This window comes from Schistocerca cancellata, chromosome 2 (genome assembly GCF_023864275.1).
Source record: "Schistocerca cancellata isolate TAMUIC-IGC-003103 chromosome 2, iqSchCanc2.1, whole genome shotgun sequence".
NCBI lineage: Eukaryota > Metazoa > Arthropoda > Insecta > Orthoptera > Acrididae > Schistocerca > Schistocerca cancellata.
Window position 1 is genome coordinate 1,023,159,318 of NC_064627.1, and position 16,444 is coordinate 1,023,175,761.

Below are 16,444 nucleotides of genomic sequence, written 5' to 3' on the forward strand. Positions count from 1 at the left end.
CTGTGCCAGTATGGGCTTAGTAATCACAAACTCCTTTTTTAAACATAAGAACATTCACCGGTATACTTGGGAAGGCAGGGGAACCAGATCTGTCATTGACTATATAATAACAGATCAGGAATTCAGGAAGGCTGTGAGGGACACACGTGTATTCAGGGGATTCTTTGATGACACTGATCATTATTTAATCTGCAGTGAAATTGGGATTGTGAGGCCGAAAGTGCAGGAGGTCAGGTCCATATGTAGGAGGATAAGAGTGGAGAAACTTCAGGATAAGGAAATCAGGCACAAGTACATAACAGCGATCTCAGAAAGGTATCAGTTAGTTGAATGTAGTCAATTACAGTCATTGGAAAAGGAATGGACAAGGTACAGGGACACAGTACTAGAAGTGGCTAAAGAATGTCTTGGAACAGTAGTGTGTAAAAGTAGGATGAAGCAAACAGCTTGGTGGAATGATACAGTCAAGGCAGCCTGTAAAAGGAAAAAGAAGGCATATCAAAAATGGCTACATACCAGAACTCAGGTAGACAGAGAAAGTTATGTTGAAGAAAGAAACAAAGCCAAACAGATAATTGCAGCATCCAAGAAGAAATCGTGGGAAGACTTTGGAAACAGGTTGGAGACTATGGGTCAAGCTGCTGGAAAACCTTTCTGGAGTGTAATTAGCAGTCTTCGAAAGGGAGGTAAGAAGGAAATGACAAGTATTTTGGACAGGCCAGGAAAACTGCTGGTGAATCCTGTGGATGCCTTGGGCAGATGGAGGGAATATTTTGAAGAGTTGCTCAATGTAGGTGAAAATGCGATCAGTAATGTTTCAGATTTCGAGTTAGAATGGGATAGGAATAATGATGGAAATAGGATCACATTTGAGGAAGTGGAAAAAATGGTCAATAGATTGCAGTGCAATAAAGCGGCTGGGGTGGATGAAATTAAGTCGGAACTCATCAAATACAGTGGAATGTCAGGTCTTAAATAGCTACACAGGATAACTGAAATGGCCTGGGAGTCGGGACAGGTTCCATCAGACTGGACAAAAGCAGTAATCACACCAATCTTTAAACATGGAAACAGAAAAGATTGTAACAACTACAGAGGTATCTCTTTAATCAGCGTTGTGGGTAAAATCCTCTCAGGTATTGTTGAAAGGAAAGTGCGAGTATTAGTTGAGGACCAATTGGATGAAAATCAGTGTGGGTTTAGGCCTCTTAGAGGTTGTCAGGACCAGATCTTTAGCTTACGGCAAATAATGGAGAAGTGTTATGAGTGGAACAGGGAATTGTATCTATGCTTTATAGATCGAGAAAAGGCATACGACCGGGTTCCTAGGAGGAAGTTATTGTCTGTTCTACAAGATTATGGAATAGGAGGCAAACTTTTGCAAGCAATTAAAGGTCTTTACATGGATAGTCAGGCAGCAGTTAGAGTTGACGGTAAATTGAGTTCATGGTTCAGAGTAGTTTCACGGGTAAGACAAGGCTGCAACCTGTCTCCACCGTTGTTCATATTATTTATGGATCATATGTTGAAAACAATAGACTGGCTGGGTGAGATTAAGATATGTGAACACAAAATAAGCAGTCTTGCATATGCAGATGACTTAGTTGTGATGGCAGATTCGATTGAAAGTTTGCAAAGTAATATTTCAGAGCTAGATCAGAAATGTAAGGACTATGGTATGAAGATTAGCATCTCCAAAACGAAAGTAATGTCAGTGGGAAAGAAATATAAACGGATTGAGTGCCAAATAGGAGGAACAAAGTTAGAACAGGTGGACGGTTTCAAGTACTTAGGATGCATATTCTCACAGGATGGCAACATAGTGAGAGAACTGGAAGCGAGGTGTAGCAAAGCTAATGCAGTGAGCGCTCAGCTACGGTCTACTCTCTTCTGCAAGAAGGAAGTCAGTACCAAGACTAAGTTATCTGTGCACCGTTCAATCTTTCAACCAACTTTGTTGTATGGGTGCGAAAGCTGGGTGGATTCAGGTTACTTTATCAACAAGGTTGAGGTTACGGATATGAAAGTAGCTAGGATGATTGTAGGTACTAGTACATGGGAACAATGGCAGGAGGGTGTCCACAATGAGGAAATCAAAGAAAAACTGGGAATGAACTCTATAGATGTAGCTGTCAGGGCGAACAGGCTTAGATGGTGGGGTCATGTTACACGCATGGGAGAAGCAAGGTTACCCAAGAGACTCATGGATTCAGCAGCAGAGGGTAGGAGGAGTCGGGGCAGACCGAGGAGAAGGTACCTGGATTCGGTTAAGAATGATTTTGAAGTAATAGGTTTAACATCAGAAGAGGCACCAATGTTAGCACTGAATAGGGGATCATGGAGGAACTGTATAAGGGGGGCTATGCTCCAGACTGAACGCTGAAAGGCATAATCAGTCTTAAATGATGATGATGATGATGATGATGATGATGAACCCCTATTTTTTACTACATATTCGTGTAGTACGTGAAGAAATGTGGATCTTTTAGTTGGACCATTTTTTTCGCTTTGTGATAGATGGCGCTGTAATAGTCACAAACGTATATGTACGTCGTATCACGTAACATTACGCCAGGGAGGACAGTATTTGCTTCGTGATACATTACCCGTGTTAAAATGGACCGTTCACCAATTGCGGATAAGGTCGATATTGTGTTGATGGATGGCTATTGTGATCAAAATGCACAACGCACGTGTGCTATGTATGCTGCTCGGTATCCTGGACGACATCATCCAAGTATCCGGATCGTTGGCCGGATAGTTACGTTATTTAAGGAAACAGGAAGCGTTCAGCCACACGTGAAACGTCAACCACGACCTGCAACATATGATGATGCCCAAGTAGGAGTTTTAGCTGCTGTCGCGGCTAATCCGCACATCAGTAGCATTCAAATTGCGCGAGAATCGGGAATCTCAAAAACGTCGGTGTTGAGAATGCTATATCAACATTGATTGCACCCGTACCATATTTCTATGCACCAGGAATTGCATGGCGACGACTTTGAACGTAGTGTACAGTTCTGCCACTGGGCACAAGAGAAATTACGGGACGATGACATTTTTTTGCACACGTTCTATTTAGCGACGAAGTGTCATTCACCAACAGCGATAACGTAAACCGGCATAATATGCACCATCGGGCAACGAAAACGACCTTGGCGGGTTAATGTATGGTGCGACATTATGGGAGGAAGGATAATTGGTCCCCATTTTATCGATGGCAATCTGATTGGTGCAATGTATGCTGATTTCCTACGTAATGTTCTACCGATGTTACTACAAGATGTTTCACTGCATGACAGAATGGCGATATACTTCCAACATGATGGATGTCCGGCACATAGCTCGCGTGCGGTTGAAGCGGTATTGAACAGCACATTTCATGACAGGTGGATTGGTCGTCGAAGCACCATACCATGGCCCGCACGCTCACCGGTTCTGACGTCCCCGGATTTCTTTCTGTGGGGAAAGTTGAAGGATATTTGCTATCGTGATCCACCGACAACGCCTGACAACATGCGTCAGCGCATTGTCAATGCATGTGCGAACATTACGGAAGGCGAACTACACGCTGTTGAGAGGAATGTCGTTACACGTATTGCCAAATGCATTGAGGTTGACGGACATCATTTTGAGCATTTATTGCATTAATGTGGTATTTACAGGTAATCACGCTGTAACAGCATGCGTTCTCAGAAATTATAAGTTCACAAAGGTACATGTATCATATTGGAACAACCGAAATACACTGTTCAAACGTACCTGCGTTCTGTATTTTAATTTAAAACACCTACCTGTTACCAACTGTTCGTCTAAAATTGTGAGCCATATGTTTGTGACTATTACATCGCCATCTATCACAAAGCGGAAACGTGGTCAAACTAAAACATATTTCTTTACATAGTACATGAATATGTAATAAAATGGGGTTCCTATATAAAAAAAGCGCTGTTGATATCCGTTTGACCTATGGCAGTGCCATCTAGCGGGCCAAACATAGAGCCATCTCGTTTCCCCTTTCAAGCTAGACAAATTTCGTTCTTTGTAGTTTTTTCGTTTGATGCTTATTTCGTGAGATATTTGGCCCGGTCACCCTGTATATTTTAATACCAGTTACATGGTAACCTTTGTGCGTGTATAGTTCTGATCAGCTTATTTTCTATTTTGATTATCTCAACTTCGTGAGTATAGGAACTCGTAATCTGAAGGACTCAGACATGTGTAACCGGGGTCAACTTTTGGTCTTTTGTTGTTTCTGATATATATAAATGAATATGATCGTCCCTTGCATCGTCAGAAAATGCGAATTTCATCCCTTTTGCAGACTATATAAGTAAACGCACAAAAAAGTCAACCATGTCCTTTCATTTAATAGGCAGTTAATGAAAACTCTGTAAAAGTCAACATGCGGTTCAAGACAAATGGGTTATCATTAAACTTTCACTAGACCCAGTGCACACATATATAACATTTGTCTCTCCTCTTGTTGACTGTGGCGCTTAGTGACGAAAATGACTTTTACCTTTTCTTACGGCATCTTTACTTCCTTTCGGCTAAAAAAACTAAACGTGTGTTGCCACAATGCGGTTCTGTGTACACAGGATGAACCAGAATTCCACTGACAAACTTTCAGAGATTTTTGAAATATACCTTCCGATCATTGTGGTATAAGAGAGCCACAGACAACTCAGTCCTGTGACGATAACGGCATGTACATCACTAAAAGTCCTTTACTAGAACGTCGCCCGCATCTCGTGGTCGTGCGGTAGCGTTCTCGCTTCCCACGCCCGGGTTTCCGGGTTCGATTCCCGGCGGGGTCAGGGATTTTCTCTGCCTCGTGATGGCTGGGTGTAATGTGCTGTCCTTAGGTTAGTTAGGTTTAAGTAGTTCTAAGTTCTAGGGGACTTATGACCACAGCAGTTGAGTCCCATAGTGCTCAGAGCCATTTGAACCATTTTTTTGAACTAGAACGTCGCTGTTTTCGTAAACTCGGTTAAAGTTACCCACCTTACAGGATTTTTTCATTTGACCGTGAACGTGCGCCTAGTTGATTACACTAAGGTCACAAAACTCATGAAATATCGATATGTGCATATGCAGGTGGTGATAGCATCACATACACCAGGTATAAAAAGGCAGTGCATTGGTGGAGCTCTCATTTCTACTCAGGTGATACATGTGAAAAGGTTTCTGATGTGTTTACGAACGCCAGACGGAAGTTAATAGACGCTGAACGCGGAATGGTAAAATACGTGGAGCTAGGTGCGTGCGACACTCCATTTCCGACATGGTTAGAAAATTGAGTATCCCAAGATCCACAGTGTCAGTATCCGGGAGTACCAAATTTCAGATATTACCTCTCACCAAGGACAACACAGTGGCCGACGGCCTTCGTAACGACCGAGAGCACAGGCGTTTTCTTTATCATTTAGCTACAAAATAGCAGGTCAGCAACTGGAAGCAGTTAATACCATAAATTATCTGGGAGTACGCATTAGGAGTGATTTAAAATGGAATGATCATATAATGTTGATCGTCGGTAAAGCAGATGCCAGACTGAGATTCATTGGAAGAATCCTAAGGAAATGCAATCCGAAAACAAAGGAAGTAGGGTACAGTACGCTTGTTCGCCCACTGCTTGAATACTGCTCAGCAGTGTGGGATCCGTACCAGATAGGGTTGATACAAGACATAAAGAAGATCCAACGGAGAGCAGCGCGCTTCGTTACAGGATCATTTAGTAATCGCGAAAGCGTTACGGAGATGATAGATAAACTCCAGTGGAAGACTCTGCAGGAGAGACGCTCAGTAGCTCGGTACGGGCTTTTGTCAAAGTTTCGAGAACATACCTTCACCGAAGAGTCAAGCAGTATATTGCTCCCTCCTACGTATATCTCGTGAAGAGACCATGAGGATGAAATCAGAGAGATTAGAGCCCACAGAGAGGCATACCGACAATCCTTCTTTCCACGAACAATACGAGACTGGAATAGAAGGGAGAACCGATAGAGGTACTGAAGGTACCCTCCGCCACACAGCGTCAGGTGGCTTGCGGAGTATGGATGTAGATGTAGATGTAGATGTAGAGTTGTCATTTCTAACAGACAAGCAACACTGTATGAAATAATCGCAGAAATCAATACGGGATGTACGACGGACGTATCCCTTAGGACAGTGATGCGAAATTTGGCGTTAATGGGCTGTGGCAGCAGACGACCGACGAGGGTGCCTTTGCTAACAGCACGACATCGCCTGCAGCGCCTCTCCTGGGTTCGTGACCATATCGGTTGGGCCCTGTATGATGGGTAACCATAGCCTGGTCAGAAAAGTCCTGATTTCAGTTGGTAAGAACTGATGGTAGCGTTTAAGTGAGGAGCAGGCCCCATAAAGCCATGGACCCAAGTTGTCAACAAGGGACTATGGAAGCTGACGGTGACTCCATAATAGTGTGAGCTATGTTTACGTGGAATAGACTAGGTCCTCTGATCCAACTGAACCGGTAACTGACTGTAAATGGTTATATTCGGCCAAACGTAGACGATCTGCGGTCATTCATAGACTTCATTTTCCCAAATGACGAATACATTTTTACGGATGACGGTGCACAATGTCACTGGGCCACAGTTGTTCGCGATTTGTTTGAAGAACGTTCTGGACAGTTAGAGCGAATGATTTGACCATCCAGATCGCCCGACCTGAATCCTATCAAACATTTATGGGATGTAATCGAGAGGTCAGTTCGTATACAAAATCCTGCACAGACAACACTTCCGCAATTATGGAAGCTGACGGTGACTCCATAATAGTGTGAGCTATGTTTACGTGGAATAGACTGGGTCCTCTGATCCAACTGAACCGATAACTGACTGTAAATGGTTATATTCGGCCAAACGTAGACGATCTGCGGTCATTCATGGACTTCATTTTCCCAAATGACGAATACATTTTTACGGATGACGGTGCACCATGTCACTGGGCCACAGTTGTTCGCGATTTGTTTGAAGAACGTTCTGGACAGTAAGAGCGAACGATTTGACCATCCAGATCGCCCGACCTGAATCCTATCAAACATTTATGGGATGTAATCGAGAGGTCAGTTCGTGCACAAAATCCTGCACAGACAACACTTCCGCAATTATGGACGGCTATAGAGGCAGCATGGTTCAATATTTCTGCGGTTGACTTCCATGTTTCGTCGGGTTGCTGCACCACGCCGGAAAAAAAAAATAGTTCAAATGGCTCTGAGCACTATGGGACTTAACTTCTGAGTTCATCAGTCCCCTAGAACTTAGAACTAGTTAAGCCTAACTAACCTAAGGACATCACACACATCCATGCTCGAGGCAGGATTCGAACCTGCGACCGTAGCGGCCGGGAAAACGGAGGTGCGACACGATATTAGGAGGTATTCCATGAGTTTTGTCATATCAATGTAAAGCAATGAAACTAAAATTTCTGAACGTTTGTACTCGTAGCAATTTATCTGAAGAAGAGCAAACAATAGCGAGGCTCACACCAAGTTTCTCTGAACAAATAAAATACTAAATTGTGCAATAATATTAAGCAATGTGGTTACCAGATCAAACAGAGCACTTAATTACAGCACTGCTGGTAAAGATTTTAACATTACTGGATGAAATATACGCATTGATTCCCATTAAGTTTTGTTGGCAGAACAAGAACGGAAGCTGTGAGTGCAGGCTTTCTCAGCGAATTTTATACATGAAGTCTTCACGGGTTGTCAGCCGAGTAGCGTCGTCGTCTCGTAGCAACGTTTCGATGGAATGCATCATCTTCAGGCGAAAATAATGGAGACGCATTCCATCGAAACGTTGCTACGAGACGACGACGCTACTCGGCTGACAACCCGTGAGGACTTCTTATAAGAATGGAAGCTGCTTAGGAAATACTAGAAAACTCAGTTGCGTTAACAATGAATCGTTAACAACATCCTGAATGTGTCACACTAACGTGCACAAGGTAGTAAGTTATGCAAACTAAGTGTTCTATAACCAACTGAGACTGCTATCGAGCAACAAAGGTAGTAGCATATGGGGACCCTGAATCTAATACATTGTCTTAATGTACCTTTGCACAAACCAGTGCCTTACATATTTAATAGGCAGTGACAAAATATTCTCAATGATAAATGACTGCCCGATAAGGGACACAATAACTAGCATATGAGATCCCAGGTTCTGTTATAACCAGCTATGTTGAGCTTTAATTCTAAGAAATAATTATTTACATCTTAGCAAAGGAGCTAAGTAAAGGCTCTCTATCAAATAACCGTGAGCAAAGCAGTCAATGTATAGAGACCCTAAACTCTCTTTTGCAAATACTTTACGATGTAGCTGAGTAGAAAATATTTAGTAATAAAATTCACTGTTTACAAATCTATCTGATCTTTAGATGAAATTGTAGAACCTTAAACTGTCATAGAGTATTATCTCCTTTTTCAACACTTTTCACATTCAGCTTTATGAACCAGCAAGTTAACTTTTTATATTGCTTCTTTTAGAATTATTAAATAAAGCCATTTAATGAAGTGAATGATGTGATATCTTTTACAAATGCATGGAGCATTTTAAACAAACAAAGTATCTCTGGTTAAATTACTGACTCCACTTGAAAATCAACACAGTGAATAAAAAATTTAAGTAACTGTCTGAATAAGTATTTGCACTTTAGTGAAATCTCCGATCATATAAAGTAAATGTGCTGGAAACCTTTCTCGGGTAATATAAGTCAGGGGAATGAAGTAGGCCTGACACACTAATCTCTCTTTGTGATTGCCAAATATTGTGTCCTATGCACACTCATACCAGGCTGTTCACCAGAGATTCATTTCGTCATAATCTCTCTTTCACGCACATATTAAGGAAACTTCACAAAGCACTAGTCCATGCTGATGTTATGATAGCGAAAACATTACTTTGCCCACAGGTAGACGAAGTATTGAGCTGCTGTGGCGGCGATGCTGACCATGGTTGTGCAATCGTGGCTCTTCGTGTAATATGCTCTACAGCTCTGTTCTTAGCGTCGGAATAGTAATCCAGAGCATGTAATTATATACCACGTTGCTAAGGATTCACGTCAGTGACGCCCGAGGCCCGTTTGGAATAATTTATGAGCACTTTAGCCTCGCTTGTTACTGCAGTTACTTCTTCCTCTGAGGCTGGCCACAGGCTGGCCGTTGTTTTTCTTCTGCAAATTGCGCTCTCTCGAAGCACCTTTCCGGCGTTTTACCCGCGCCCGTACCTCCAAGGCACCGAGAGATTTCCCTCCTTCTTTCACCTGTCCATAACAATTTTAACGCACTAGGTATGAACAAACAAAATTCCACAAAATATAATTCTCACATTTACATACAAACTGTTTGCATCAAATACATCACAGAAAATACATAAAATATTTAAGGAAACAGTAATATTTCGAAAAAATGATAAAAGTTTCATCATGGTACAATATACGATTGGTGTTCAATAGGTAACGCAACACATTTTTTTTTTCCTTGGCCAGTTTCGATTGAAAAAGGCGGAATTTGTTATGGCACATCGTGGTAAATTTTCGCTTCAGCCCCCATATTTTCATGAAGTTCCGATAGGTGGCAGCGCTATACGTAGCCTCCAAAATGGCGTGCGTAACGGGGTTGTGTTCCAAGCAGAGAGCTGTAATTGAGTTTCTTTCGGCGGAAAACCAGAGCGTCGCAGATATTTATAGGCGCTTGGAGAATGTCAGCGCAGACCAGGTTCAAAAAATGGTTCAAATGGCTCTGAGCACTATGCGACGTAACTTCTGAGGTCATCAGTCCCCTAGAACTTAGAACTACTTAAACCTAACTAACCTAAGGACATCACACACATCCATGCCCGAGGCAGGATTCGAACCTGCGACCGTATCGGTCGCTCGGTTCCAGACTGTAGCGCCTAGAACCGCACAGCCACTCCGGCCGGCCGCAGACCAGGAAGTGAACAAAAGCACGTTGAGTCGTTGGTCGAGGCGTCTATCACCACCGCAAGAAGGTCTAGCAAACGTGTACGATCTCCCGCGTGCCGGTGGCTATAGTTTCAGGAAACTGAAGAAACGACTTCAGCATTTTCTTCGCCACAAAAAGCACATAAACTTCTGCTTCTCCATGATAATGTAGGCTTCACACAAGTCTGCGCACCAGAGAGCAGCTCACAAAACTTCATTGGACTGTTCTTCTCATCCACGCTACATCCCCTGACTCTTCCCACTTCCATCTGTCCAACCCAATGAAGGATGTTCTCCGCGGAAGCATTACATGGGTGATGGGGAGGTCATTGTTGCAGCAAGGTGTTGGGTCAGACGTCGACCAGTGGAGTAGTCTCATACAGGCATACCTGCTCTCCCAGTATGGTGGCATAAGGCCGTCTCATTGAGAGAAGATTGTACTGAAAAACGATGTTTTGTAGCCCAACGTGTTGAGAGTAATATGGTGTATGGAAATCCTAAATAAAATCGACCTGCTTTCAAAAAAAAAAAAAAAAAAAAAAAAAAAAAAAAGTGTTGCGTTGCTTATTGAACGCCCCTAGTACATATACGAGATAGGTGTTACATGACCAAGGAATATTTCAGTCTTCATCGTCAATGATGACGGTTCGAAAACATCTATTCATTCACTCGGAGATTATACTGGCTCCGAAAGGGAAGATAAGAGAGAGAAGGCCAAAATACTGATTCTGGTCCTCCTTTCATTTGTCGTAGAAACGTCGAAATGGCAGAATTGAGATAACCGATCGCGGAATAGAAAAGCAACTACAATCGCTTAGTAGTGGAAAGACATCAGCAGTAGATGAGACACCTGTAAGATTGTACAAAGATTATACGAAAGAACTTGCCCCCCTTCTAGCAGTAATTTATTGAAGATCACTGGGGCAACTAAGGGTACCAAGCGATTGGATAAAAGTGCTGGTCATTCCCGTTCTCAAGAGGGGCCGCAGGACAGATGCGCACAATTATAGACCTACATCGTCAGAACTACTGATAGCTTTGGGAGAGCTTGCCAAGACAAAACTTGCAAGAGGCGTGAGGCACGCGTAATACCCTCGGACTTCAGAAGAATACTGTACAATTATTCCAATTCCAAAAGAAAGAGGGCGCAGACAGGTGAGAATACTACCGAACTATCAGTTTGATACGTCGTGGTTGCAAAATACTAACAAGAATTCTTTACAGAAGAATAGAAAAATTGGTAGAGGCCGACATACAAATCTGGCAGAAAACCAAAAAGAGATTCTGGTCGTATGTAAAGTATACCACTGACAAGACGTAATCAGTACGTCCATTGCGCGTTAACAATGGTCGTTTTACTGACGACAGCGGCGCTAAAGTACAGTTAGTAAACACTTTTCCATAATTCCTTCATAAAAGAAGGCGAACTAAACACTCCAGAAATCGAATCAAAAACAACTGCCAAAGTGAGTAACTTAGAAACAGATATCCTCGGAACGGCGAAGCAGCTTAAAAGGCTTAAGAAAGGCAAGGCTTCCGGTGCAGATTGTGTAACAGTGAGGTTACTTTCAGAGAATGCTGATGCAATAGCTCCATACTTAATAATCACATACAACCGTTCGCTCGTAGAAAGTTCCGCACCCGAAGTGCACAAGTTGCACCAACACCCAACAAAGGAAATACGAGTTATCCGCTGAATTATAGACCCATATTACTAACGTAGATGTTCAGTAGGATTTTGGAACACAGACCTACACTGTGTTCGAACATTATGAACCACCTCGAAGGAAACGGTTTATTGACAAAAAGTCAACACTGATTCAGAAGATATAGTTCTTGTGTAACCCAACTAGTCTTTATCCTCACAAAGTTACGAGTGCTATCGACAGGGGGCGTCAAACTGATCCCATATTTTTAGATTTCCAGAAGGCTTTTGATACCGTTTTTCACAAGCGACTTATTAAATTACGTGTCTATGGAGTATCATCTCATTTGTGTGACTGTATTCGTGATTTTATGTCAGAAAGCTCATCGTTTGTAATAACTGAGTGAAAGTCATCCAGCAAAACAGAATTAACATATGTCGTTCTCCAAGTAAGTGTTATAGGTGCTCTGTTGTTCCTGATCTACATACACGATTTAGGAGACATTTTGAGCAGTCCTCTTACACTGTCTGCAGATTATGTTGTCAATTAACCGTCACGTAAAGCCATCAGATATCAAAACAAACTGAAAAATGATTTAGACGAGATATATGTATGGTACAAAAGAGTGGCAATTGGCTCTAGACCATGAAAAGTATGAAGTCATCCGCATGAGAACTAAGAAGAATCCTCTGAATATCAGTTACACGATAAAACACACAAATCTAAAAGCTTAAGCTCAAGTAAATACTTAGGGATTACGGCTGTGAAGAACTTAAACTGGAACGACCACATAGGTAATGTTGTGGGGAAAGGAAAGCAAAAATAACGATTTACTGGCAGAACACTTAGAAAATGTAATAGGTCTATTAAAGGGACTGCTTACAGTAAGCTTGTCAGCCCTCTACTGAAGTACTGCTGTGCGATTTGGGATCCGCATCAGGTAGAATTGGCGGAGGACATCGAGAAACTTCAAAGAAGGGCAGCTCGTTTTGTACTAACGTGAAATAGTGGAGAGGGTGTCACGGATATGATGCACGAATTGGGGTGGCAGTCATTAGAACAATGGCGTTTCGCGCTGCGGCAGGATTTTGTCATGTAACTTTAATCACCAACTTTCTCCTCAGAGTGTGAAAATATTTTGTTGTTGCCCACCTACATAGAGAGAAAAAGATCGTCATAATAAGGTAAGAGAAATCAGAGCTCACACGGAAAGACTTAAGGGTTCGTTTTTCCCGCGCGCTGTTTGAGCCTGAAACGGTAGAGAAGTACCAAACAGGTGGTTGATAAACCCTTTTTCCAGGCACTTAATTGTAAATTACAGAGAATCAACCAGATGTAGATATAGATGTATATCAGTTTGAATTCCGGAGAAATGTAGGAACACGCGAGGAAATACTGGCCCCACGACTCGTCTTAGAAGGTAGGTTGAGAAAAGAATTTTTATACTTAGAGAATTTGACAGTATTGAGTGGAATACTCTCTCTGTAAATCTGGAGGTATCAGGGGTAAAACAGTGAGAGGGAAAGGCTATTTACAGCTTGTAAAAAAACCTGATGGCAATAATAAGAATCGAGGGACGTGAAAGGGAAGCTGGTTGAGAAAGGAGCTGACAGGGTTGTAGCCTATTCCCGATGTGTATTCAGTCTGTACACTGAGCAAGCAGTAAAGGAAATAAAAGAAAAACTTCCAATAGGAATTAAAGTTCAAGGAGAAGAAATAAAAACTAAGAAAGTTTTCCGAAGTCACTGTAATTGTGTCGAACACAGAAAAGGACTTGCAAGAGCAGATGGACGGAATGGACAGTGTCTTGAAAGGATGTAAGATGAACGTCAGCAAAAGCAAAACAAGACAATGGAATGTATTAGCATTAAATCGGATGATGTTGAGGAAATTAGATTAGCAAACGAGGCACTCGAAGTATCAAATGAGTTTTGTTATTTGGGCAGCAAAATAACTGACGATGGCCGAAGTAGAGAGGCTGTATAATGTAGACTGGAAATGACAAGATAAACGATTCTGAGGAAGAGAAATTTGTTAACATCGAATATCGATCTAAGTCTTAGGAAGTCTTTTGTGAAAGTATGGCTTGTAGCCATGTATGGAAGTGTAACGCAAATGAAAACAATTTGGACAAGAAGGGAATAGAACCTTTTGAAATGTCCTACAGAACTACAGAAGAATGCTGAAGATTAGATCGGTAGATCACGTAAATAATCTGGAGGTACTGAACAGAGTTGAGGGGGGGGGGGGGGGGAATTTGTAGCACAAGCTGACTAGAAGAAGGGATTAGTTGATCGGAAATATTCTAAGACAACAAGGGATCACCAGTTTAGTACATGAGGGAAGTGTGCAGTGGGGGAGGGGTGGGGAGTAAAATTCAGAAAGATGTACGTTGCAGTAGCTATTCTGAGACGAAGAGGCTTGCAAAGTATAGAGTAGCATGGAAAGGTGTGTCAAACCCGTCTTCGGACTGAAGACCGAACAACAAACATGCTATGGAACATGTTTTATGCTCAAGAATTATTACGTTTATGGAGGACGAAAAATCTTCTCTATAAAACTCAACATGGATTCTGCAAACAAAGATCTTGCGAAATTCATCTCACTCCTCCATGAGAACCACGGCGCTGTAGGCAAAAGCGCTAAGGTTGACGCCGTGTTCTTTAACTTTTGAAAGGCATTTGACACCATCCCGCTGTGGTATTTAGTGAGACTTCCTTGCAAACAGAACTCAACAAGTCGCCCTTAACGGAACAAAATCGATAGATGTAAACGTAATTTCCGAAGTACCCCAAGGAAGTGTGATTGGATCGTTACTGTTCCAAATCTATACAGGGCTATTACAAATGATTGAAGCGATTTCATAAATTCACTGTAGCTCCATTCACCGACATATGGTCACGACACACTACAGATACGTAGAAAAACTCATAAAGTTTTGTTCGGCTGAAGCCGCACTTCAGGTTTCAGCCGCCAGAGCGCTCGAGAGCGCAGTGAGACAAAATGGCGACAGGAGCCGAGAAAGCGTATGTCGTGCTTGAAATGCACTCACATCAGTCAGTCATAACAGTGCAACGACACTTCAGGACGAAGTTCAACAAAGATCCACCAACTGCTAACTCCATTCGGCGATGGTATGCGCAGTTTAAAGCTTCTGGATGCCTCTGTAAGGGGAAATCAACGGGTCGGCCTGCAGTGAGCGAAGAAACGGTTGAACGCGTGCGGGCAAGTTTCACGCGTAGCCCGCGGAAGTCGACGAATAAAGCAAGCAGGGAGCTAAACGTACCACAGCCGACGGTTTGGAAAATCTTACGGAAAAGTCTAAAGCAGAAGCCTTACCGTTTACAATTGCTACAAGCCCTGACACCCGATGACAAAGTCAAACGCTTTGAATTTTCGGCGCGGTTGCAACAGCTCATGGAAGAGGATGCGTTCAGTGCGAAACTTGTTTTCAGTGATGAAGTAACATTTTTTCTTAATGGTGAAGTGAACAGAAACAATGTGCGAATCTGGGCGGTAGAGAATCCTCACGCATTCGTGCAGCAAATTCGCAATTCACCAAAAGTTAACGTGTTTTGTGCAATCTCACGGTTTAAAGTTTACGGCCCCTTTTTCTTCTGCGAAAAAAACGTTACAGGACACGTGTATCAGGACATGCTGGAAAATTGGCTCATGCCACAAATGGAGACCGACAGCGCCGACTTCATGTTTCAACAGGATGGTGCTCCACCGCACTTCCATCATGATGTTCGGCATTTCTTAAATAGGAGATTGGAAAACCGGTGGATCGGTCGTGGTGGAGATCATGATCAGCAATTCGTGTCATGGCCTCCACGCTCTCCTGACTTAACCCCATGTGATTTCTTTCTGTGGGGTTATGTGAAAGATTCAGTGTTTAAACCTCCTCTACCAAGAAACGTGCCAGAACTGCGAGCTCGCATCAACGATGGGGACATGCTGCGCCGAGTGTGGGAGGAACTTGGTTATTGGCTTGATGTCTGCCGAATCACTAAACGGGCACATATCGAACATTTGTGAATGCCTAAAAAAACTTTTTGAGTTTTTGTATGTGTGAGCAAAGCATTGTGAAAATATCTCAAATAATAAAGTTATTGTAGAGCTGTGAAATCGCTTCAATCATTTGTAATAACCCTGTATAAATGATCTAGTAAAAAATGCTGAGTATCCTTAAGACTGTTCGCAGATGACGCAAAGTAGCAACGCAGAAGACAGATCGATTTGAAGAATGACTTGCGGAGTATTGATGAATGGTGCAGGCTCTGGCAGCTGACCCTGAACGTAAACAAGTGTAACATATTGCGGATATGTAGAGAAGAAAGCCACTACTGAACAACTACACTGTTGATGAGACACTACTGGAAACTGTTTCTACCGTAAAATATCTACACTCATGCTCACAAATTAAGGATAATTGCAGAATGTGGTGCCACACAACGTGGCACTACGTAAAACTGGCGCTAAGAGCATAGGCACATAGGGAACACACACGACACAGATCTGTAAGTCCACGGTATTGGTGATAAGTTGAGAGAACCGTCCCAAAACAAATTTGTTACAAAATGCCACTATATATATCCTGCACATGTACCCCGACATCAATATGGGATATGATCACCATGCGCACGTACACAGGCCGCACAACGGGTTGGCATACTCTGGATCAGGTGGTCGAGCAGCTGCTGAGGTATAGCCTCCCATTCTTTCACCAGTGCCTGTCGGAGTTCCAGAAGTGTTGTAGGGGTTTGAAGCCGTGCAGCGATACGTCGAACGAGAGCATCCCAGACGTGCTCGACGGGGTT